Source organism: Amblyomma mixtum, chromosome 1 (assembly GCF_055824585.1).
Source record: "Amblyomma mixtum isolate Tamu chromosome 1, ASM5582458v1, whole genome shotgun sequence".
Lineage (NCBI taxonomy): Eukaryota > Metazoa > Arthropoda > Arachnida > Ixodida > Ixodidae > Amblyomma > Amblyomma mixtum.
Genome location: NC_143012.1, coordinates 198,572,039 through 198,581,657, shown reverse-complemented (window position 1 = coordinate 198,581,657; position 9,619 = coordinate 198,572,039). Strand labels below are relative to the sequence as shown.

Below are 9,619 nucleotides of genomic sequence, written 5' to 3'. Positions count from 1 at the left end.
GCGAGGGAAAACGTGGTGAGAGCTGTATTTTCTATCTTCCCGTAATGCAATGACTAAGGAATCCTGGAATAAAGTGTTGGGTTTTAACGTAGTCATACGGAGTAGACGCGCGAAAGCATGTGTTCAGTCTTCGCCTTTTCTTACTGCCATCAGCGGACGTGAGGCCGAGCCGAGGACCGCATAAGGCAGAGGCAAAAAGCAATCAAGGAAGCACACAAAAAGACTACGGTAGCGCGACTGTCGGCGGGGCTCGCTCGAGCAAAGAGCGTGCAAGGTGTCCAATGACGTGATATAAACACACACAAAACAGAGGCGATGCTGCAGCGCAGCCTTGAAAGTTTCGCGCGTCACGCTAGAGCGGCGTGCGAACGCTCGTGTTCCCTAGGTACACACACGTACACTAAATCGCATGAGCCAAGCTGTGTAGAGTACGCTAAGCCACACAATATGCGAAAATAAAAACCGAAACCAGTAGCGTTTGGCAACATCATCATCATTCCTTATTCTGCGACGCAGTTACGGGGAGCTGAGTTATAGCCTTAGAACTAGGCAGACAGTGCAGCCGTGCAGCGGCTGCGGCTTTCCTGGCCCCAGATGCGTCGCCTGTAGCTGCCCGGCATGCTGCCCGGTTTTCCAAGCTTTCGTTCGCAGCGCCGCCAGAAACAGATGCTTGTGAGTAGTCGCATTTTTTCACCGCAATCATTCCAATTTGCTGACTTTGTAATTGAAACAAAATATTTTGTCGTTTAATGCAACAAGTTTGTGGCAAAAAGGGCTTTATCAATTCTTTTTTTAACGCGTGTAAAGTTAGGCGACATTAGCGCTACCTTTCCGTTCGCTGGCGGCGGATTGCGAGTCTCATGTTGGCCGCGCGCTACACTATCTTTTTTAGGACGCTGAAACGACTCTTCGTTGGCGGGGTGCGACGGTTGTGATGTGGGTGCGTTTCTTCAGTTTGTTTGTGTTAAATGTGCGGCCTCGTTAGTGTTGTGGTAGTGTGACTGAACTCGGAAGGTGACAGATGGCTCCAGTGCTGCGGAAGACGTTCTTACGCGCACGCAGTGCTCAAAAACTGCTCTGACGTACTGCACGCAACCACGCCGAGAGCGGCCGGCGCCCGATGCCCGATAGAAGAAACGGCTTGCCGTGAACGTTGACAAATGTAAGTACAGAACTGGAAAATGACTTCTGCGATGTGTCGGGGGTATGATTGAGGGCTGCGAATGCATTTGGGTTGGTCTTCACGTCTTGTTCGCAGTGAGGTGCAAAATGCGGGCACCACGCGATCGTTTGCAGAGAGAAGGTGTTCTGACACGCTCGCTTGCCAACTATGCAACTTTTAACCCGCCGCCTCACGCTGTTTGCGTCAGCTCCTCGGCGCAGGAGTTATGTGATAGAATTTGGTTGCACGCCGAGAACTATGGGGTGCTGCTTGATTCGTTATTCCGACTGAACAGGAGCAGCGCGTGAAATGGAGACCATAAGAACGAAAAGTGCTTGTAGCGGCGTGCGTCTTTTGATTCTGCTGCCTGAGTGTTTACTGGATAAGGAGCATTGCCCGTTCTACGTCGCAGTCACATCAAGTGCTGTGTTTCTTTATAGTTCTGGTCAACGAAACGACGATTAAAAATAGCAGAACCATTTCATTGCAGTGCAGCTGAGGTAATCGCACAATGGAAGGTTTGTTGTCATTTTATTTTTTTACGTTCACTACATTTATGTCATTCCCCCATTTTCAGTCTGAAGCGATAAAAGTATAACGTGATTCGCGAATAATAGCTTTAAGAAAAGTATGACAAGCTTTGTAAACCATTTTTTTGCTAACTATTGGAGGCATAGGTAATTAATAATTAGCCTCCACTCATGAACACATTGGACTGAACAGCTAGAGGTTTTAATGGGATGTGGCTTCTGTGATGTTTATGAAAGCATGGCTCTAATGCAGCCTTTCTTCAAATGCACCCGCAGTCAAGCCCTGTACAGCTGCTCCACCGGTATCATCACGCTACTTTTGCACCAGCTTTCATCTGTCATCGAGCCAATGCTACCTCAACCAGAGGCAAATGACATCAAGACCTGCTGGTTCAGCCTATCAGCCATTGACACTGGATATCAAGCATGTGCCACTTGTAAAAGGATAGGTAGACAAGTGGGTATATTTTCCTTGTCTTTTTTAGCCTTCCAAAAATCTTCTGGTCCAGGCTCCCTCTCTCTTTCGTTTTTTTTTTCTTTTAAAAGAGGACCAAGAGAAAGGGAAAAGATATTGCGGGCGTCATGAAAGCACTCCCCTAGTCAAGTGCATTGTGTTATAGTGTGAAATGCTTTCTATAGTTTTTTCCCTCATGCCTCTCGTGCTTGGAAATCTTGACCACTGTTTAGACCAAATTAAAACAATTATCTGCTTCATGACCTTTATACAGCAGTCTAAAAGCAGCAAATAAATTTTATAGGTTTACTTCAGCAGTACCTACCTCTTGCAAGGTACGGCATGTTTGAAGTGAACCAGTGATGTGATAGGCATGGCCTAACGGGCAATGCATAATTGAATATTGGCGTTCAAGTGGAGCACTCTGCTTTAGAAGCATATTTGTTGCTAGCATCAATAATTGATACCTTACCAGGTTATCCTTGCATTACATGAAACCCTGCAAAGCTTATATTTTAGCTGTACAGAAGAAAGGTGCTTATTCGATGTCATGAGCATTGCTGAGGTTTTCTTTCACACTCCCTTTGTCACAACTGACTGCACTGTACAGTTGAAATGCATTTGGAATTGAGTATTGGTGCATTGTTTTTTTTATTCATGCCGACGTTCAGTTACTGATTGCATTACACTAGCTGAGCCTAAGTCAACAAATATTGCTGTGACCTTAACAAGACCCCTGGCTTTACTTGAACCGATGCATTTGATGTTGCCTTTCTCCCGTGCCATCAAGGTTTGTAATAAGGTGTGTAAATAACTTATTTTCTTTCTCGAGGTATTTATTGCTGCTATTAGTGACAGGTAATTTCCTAAAGAACAACCTAAGTGCACATTTTTATCTTCTTTGGAACACTTGTTTGCTTGTTTCCCTTGTATTCTTAACTTAAACAGATATGAGCAGGCCTCAGCACTAGAGGGATGTGCTGCGGGACAAATAAAAAACTACCAGTCCAGCTGCTCCCTTAGGGGCACGTTTCTGAGGCTTTTATCGCTTGTAGTTCTATGCAGCTTTACTTACAAGTATTGTATCTGACGCAGTGTGTGCCTTAATATTTTGATTCATTTGCTTTAGAGTGTGCCACTCTTGCCCTGACGAACTTGCTCACCTTTGTACTCTTTGTTCATACATTTTCCCCTAACACCTGGTATAGCTTCAAATGATACATTATCTACAGCAACATGTGCATTATATTGCAGTGTCTTTGTGCCATCACTTTTGAAAACAAAAGCTGCCTGAATTTTTGTGCAGACAAATCAGAAACACAAAATAATTTTTATATTTTATGGCCTGCATGTTATCTTCATATGACTGGAATGGCTAAATATCTCTTCGTGGTAGCCTAATTTGGTCATCATCATCATCAGCCTGACTACACCCACTGCAGGGCAAAGGCCTCTCCCATGTCTCTCCAATTAACCCTGTCCTTTGTCACTTGCTGCCACTGTATCCCCGCAAACTTCTTAATCTCATCCGACCACCTAATTTTCTGCCGTCCCCTGCTGCGTTTGCTTTCTCTTGGAATCCACTCCGTTACCCTTAAGGACCAGCGGTTATCTTGCCTTCGCATTACATGCCCTGCCCAAGCCCATTTCTTCTTCTTGATTTCAACTAAGATGTCATTAACCCACGTTTGTTCCCTCACCCACTCCGCCCTCTTCCGATCTCTTAACTTTACACCTATCATTTTCCTTTCCATAGCTCGCTGCGTTGTTCTTAACTTAAGCTGAACCCTCTTTGTTAGCCTTCACGTTTCTGCCCCATAGGTGAGTACCGGTAGGATACAGCTGTTGTATACTTTTCTCTTCAGGGATATTGGTAAGCTACCAATCATGATCTGAGAGAATCTGCTATATGCGCTCCACCCCATTCTTATTCTTCTAGTTATTTCCCTCTCATGATCCGGATCTGCGGTCACTACCTGCCCTAAGTAGACATATTCTCTTACTACTTCCAGCACCTCGCTACCAATTGCGAACTGCTGTTCCCTTGCTAGGCTGTTGAACATTACTTTGGTTTTCTGCATGTTAATTCTTAGCCCCACCGTTCGGCTCTGCCTGTCTAACTGGTTGATCATGCTTTGCAGTTCTTGTCCTGAGTGGCTTAGCAAGGCAATGTCATCAGCGAATCGCAAATTACTCAGGTATTCTCCATTAACTCTTATCCCTAACTGTTCCCATTCCAGTCCCCGGAATACCTCCTGTAAGCAAGCATTGAAGAGCATTGGCGAGATCATGTCTCCCTGCCTGACACCTTTCCGTATTGGAATTTTATTGCTGACTTTATGGAGAACTATAATAGCTGTGCAATCGTTATAAATATCTTCCAATATTTTCACATAACACTCTTCCACACCCTGATTCCGCAATGCCTGCATGACAGCTGAGGTTTCCACTGAGTCAAATGCTTTCTCGTAATCAATGAAGGCTATATATAGGGGTTGGTTATATTCCGCGCATTTTTCTATCACCTGATTGGTAGTGTGAATGTGGTCTATTGTCGAGTATCCTTTACGAAAGCCTGCCTGATCATTTGGTTGACTAAAGTCCAAGGTTTTCCTGACTCTATTAGCGATTACCTTAGTAAATACCTTGTAGGCAACGGACAATAAGCTGATTGGTCTGTAATTCTTCAAGTCCTTGACGTCTCCTTTCTTATGAATTAAGATAATGTTAGCGTTCTTCCAAGCTTCTGGTACTCTCGAGGTCACAAGGCATTACGTATACAGGGTGGCTAGTTTTTGTAGCACAATCTCTCCTCCGTACTTCAACAAATCTGCTGTTACCTGATCCTCGCCAGCTGCTTTCCCTCTTTGCATTGCTCCTAAGGCTTTCTTTACTTCCTCCTTCGTTACTAGCAGGATGTCCCATTGCTGTGCTCGACTGCCTCCCTCAGTAACTTGATGATTACATTCGCTACTGTATAGATTTGTGTAGAATTCTTCGGCTAATTCAACTATCTTATCCATATTGCTGATGACATTGCCCTGTTTGTCTTTTAGCGCATACATCTGGTTTTTACCTTTGCCCAGTTTTCTCCTCACTGATTTTAGGCTACCTCCGTTCCTTAGAGCATGCTCGATTTTCTCCACGTTAAACTTTCTTATGTCGGCTACCTTGCGCTTATTTATTAACTTCGATAGATCTGCTAGTTCTATCCTGGCTGTGGAGTTAGAAGTCCTCATGCTTTGGCGTTTCTTAATCAGATCTTTAGTCTCCTGAGATAGCTTGCTGGTATCCTGTCGAACCATCCTACCCCCTACTTCTGCGGCGCACTCTGTAACGATAGCTGTAAGATTATCATTCATTGTTTCAACACTGCGGTCGTCTTCTTCAGTTAAAGCGGAAAATCTTTTTTGCAGCGACAGTCTGAATTCCTCTACCTTCCCTCTTAATGCTAACTCGTTAATAGCCTTTCGCTTCACCAGTTTCCTCCGTTCCCTCTTCAAATCTAAACTAACACGAGACCTTACCATTCTGTGGTCGCTACAACGGACCTTACCGAGGACCTCCACATCCTCTACGATGCCAGGGTGTGCACACAGTATGAAGTCTATTTCATGTTTAGTCTCACCATTGGGGCTCTTCCACGTCCACTTCCTGTTTGCTCGTTTGCGGAAGAAGGTATTCATAATCCGTAAACTATTTCTATCTGCGAACTCTACTAATAACTCTCCCCTACTGTTCCTAGAACCTATGCCATATATAGTCACCTAGCCTGCCTAATTAGGTGTAACACCTTAATGTCAGTTCCTGTGAATATCATTCAGTCTTCGAATGTGGGGGCAGAATTGAACACAACAGCATGTTATAGCTTTTTCTTGTTCAAGGACGCATTACATTTAGTTCTAGTCTTGTGACTGCTGCTTATGCTATTACTCAGCAGCCTTATCAAACTCACTCGGAGTGCTGCATTTTAGTGCACATTTAACTGATTGTTGCTGCTCCGTGTTTGATTCTATTAGAAGTTACTATAACTGTATACTTTGAATGTTTTCTTGTGCAGTTCTCTTGCTGCTGCATTCTGCCATGGAGAAGGCTACCTGTTCGTGCACACGTCTCATCACTAGGACGCTACCTCTTCCACTGGTGATGCAGACAAGTAACGACAGGGTTAATTGGAGAGGCATGGGAGAGGCCTTTGCCCTGCAGTGGGCATAGTCAGGCTGATGATGATGATGAACAACAAGCAGGCTGCCTGATATTGAGGACAAGTGTCAGGATAGTGCACCAACAAAGTCTCTTAAGCATTTCTGTGCTGATGCATTTTTATTAAAATCAGCTCATAGCTTAATATCTACATCCATGGGGACATTTAGCATATGTTTGGCATTTGTTTGACTTTTAATTCGCTAGTGTTTGCAGCCTTTAATGTTGGTCTTAAGACAGTGTAAGCATTGTTTCACTGTGTGGGATTTTTTAGCTGTTTTGGAGAGATGTGTGTGTATGCATGCAGTTTTTTTCCACGGGTTTGTTATGTGGCTCATGGAACTTTCATGTTACAGAAGAAATTATTTCGTTTCTGTGTTGTACAGGAAAGTGAGCAGTATTTATATGCACCAGGTGTTTCAGGGAAGAATAAGTAGTTTTCAAAAATATGGCTTTTGCTGCATAATATTACCAGTGTTAGCAGACACCAGAAAGCTGGTGAGGTGTATTTAGTAAGCTGGTTAACTAATTTCTGATAATTAACTTTTTAACTAACACAGGTTTGCAACTGGTTGCAGTTAGAGACTTTTAGCCAGTTGTTCGTAGTAGCCATATCAGTTTCTGGAATGTACAAAACATGATTACTTTCGCCGCTGTGGCTCGACAAAATTTGGCTGCATCGTGCGAAAATACATGCGCTTTTGAAAGCACACAGGGAAAGAAACCCCTCCAGTGCATGTAACTGCTACAAATCTCTAATGGCAACTAGACGCCTAACTCTGATAGTGAAGGAATCATATTCTTAGCAGTAAGAAACACACACAACACCAAGACACACACACACACAGGACACCCGCTAGACTTCAACTATCTTTACTGGACACTTGTACAACATAAATATGTATCACTGAGCACACGCAGGTGCCTCGTCATCCGCAACAGGTCTAACTACGCCCTGCCCTCTCCTGCAAGGCATACGGTTGCGCCGATAAACAATCTCTTTTTCTGCCAACACCAGGGAGGGAGTGCTTACACATGTCACCCGCCTCTTGAATACGAAAGACTTCGATAATTTTTCTTTCTTTTTTCTCGGCTCCCAGGCCTTTCGTATTCAAGAGGCGGGTGACATGTGTGTAAGCACTCCCTCCCTGGCATTGGCAGAAAAAGGGATTGTTTATCGGCGCAACCGTATGCCTTGGAGGAGAGGGGAGGGCGTAGTTAGACCTGATGCCGATGACGAGGCACCTGCGTGTGCTCAGTGATACATATTTATGTCGTACAAGTGTCCAGTAAAGATAGTTGAAGTCTAGCGGGTGTCCTGTGTGTGTGTGTCTTGGTGTTGTGTGTGTTCTTACCGCTAAGAGTATGATTCCTTCAAGCCGTTACCAACTAGCCCAACTTAATGTTTTAACAAAGTTTCTGATAGTGAAAAGGTTCATTAATAAAAATTAGCTAACCAGCTTATTACGTAAGACTCTTCACAAGTTTTCTGGTGCCTGCCAACACTGGTAATACTATGCTGAAAAAGCCATACATTCATCTCAAAATACCTGTTTTTTGAAAATTACTTAGTCTTCCCTGAAACACCTCGTATATATGTAAGAAAAACCTAACGGGATTTAATTGACGATGTTTTGGTTGGAGGGCCAGTCGTTTTCAAGTGTACTACAGCATTTGAAGCGCACAGCTTTTGTTTTGAATGCTATACTATACTCGAAAAAGGCTGGTCCTCCAGCCGAAACATCGTGAATTAAAACCTGTTATGTTTTTCAATTGCTGTGTGTCAGTCATTGTTACTCAGAGGGAACTGAGGGGAAGCGTGCCGAAGGCAATATTGTGTTCCTCTATTGTTCTCCATAAAATATTTTGATGCATCATGCATGTGTTGTAGCGCGTATGTACACTTGTGCACAATAAATGTAATAATTTGCATTTTGCTTCTATTATTCTTTAAGCACTCCAGGATAGTGTTCACAAAATGATTTTGAAGTGATAAAACTATGTTGGTAAAAGTGTTGTACTGTGTAGTTAACATACACTTTTCCAAAAGTTGATGTAGGAATTATACTTTCTTCGTACTTGAGTCTTTTGAATAACGGTGGCCAATTGTCGGAAGACCGTTGATAGGGCGTTGGTAGACATTGTCGGTATGTGGTTGATAAGAAGTGTAAAGACTTTCTATGTACTTGAGTCTTTTGGATAACGGTGGCCAATTGTCGGAAGACCGTCAGTAGGGTGTTGGTAGACATTGTCGGTAAGGGGTCAGTAGGAAGTGTATACAAACTCGATAAGGGGATGATAGGAAGTATAAAGACTTTCTATGTACTTGAGTCTTTTGGATAACGGTGGCCAATTGTCGGAGGACCGTTAATAGGGTGTTGGTAGACATTGTCGGTAAGGGGTCAGTAGGAAGTGTATACCAACTCGATAAGGGGATGATAGGAAGTATAAAGACTTTCTATGTACTTGAGTCTTTTGCATATCGGTGGCCAATTGTCGGAAGACGGTTGATAGGTTGTTACTACAATGTACAAAGGCGTTTAAAAGACTTTCTATTCAATGTTGATAGGTTCTATTAACAATTGTCGAAAGACTTTCTAAAGAATGTTACTAAAAATTTTTGTAAGGGGAGTATCCGTGCAGCTTAACTCGCTAGATTTTCGTCGGCACAAAGCTGTTCAGATTCCTTCGCGTTATCTGTGATGGAGAGCAGATGTGGGAGTCCACTCCCTCGAGAATCCAAACGCTACTGGCACAAGTGCCTCATGGAGTACTCGCCGACTTTCAATTGCGCCACCACCTCATCCGCTGTCGCTGATACTTACTTGACGGGGTCCCGTTGGCATCAGCCTCTTCTTAAACGAAGTTGCACCTAATTAATTTTTCGCGGCAACCCACGTTTAACTATAGCACTGCCAGTAGACATCGGCCTAACTACTCGGGAGTGTGAGGGCACTTATTCGGTATCATCTGACTGCATCCACTGCAATAAAAATGCCTCTGTTCTTTTCCTATGAAACCTATCCTGCGCCAGTGGACCAGCGTCCTAGCCCAGAGAATCTCCATGTTGCTATGAAGTCACACTCCTTTATTCAAACAGTATCAAGCGGTTCACGTGGACGTGTTGAAAACTGCATGCGCTTGCATGTCAAACAAAGATATTTTCGCACCGTTTTTCACACCGCCCATATCGTAGCAAGGAGCGAAAATATTATCGCGGGTACAAGTCTTTCCGCTTTTGCCACACTGGTTCTCTACATGGGCAAGAAA

General features: G+C 43.7%; 1 long non-coding RNA gene across 1 annotated transcript; it reads left to right on the top strand.

The window, feature by feature from the left end:
- Nucleotides 1–892: 892 nt before the first annotated feature.
- On the top strand, nt 893–8,281 carry LOC149370512 (uncharacterized). The gene is made up of 3 exons (XR_016285825.1): nt 893–1,162; nt 1,969–2,149; nt 6,207–8,281. It is a non-coding gene; the product is annotated as an uncharacterized LOC149370512 (long non-coding RNA).
- Nucleotides 8,282–9,619: the final 1,338 nt, after the last annotated feature.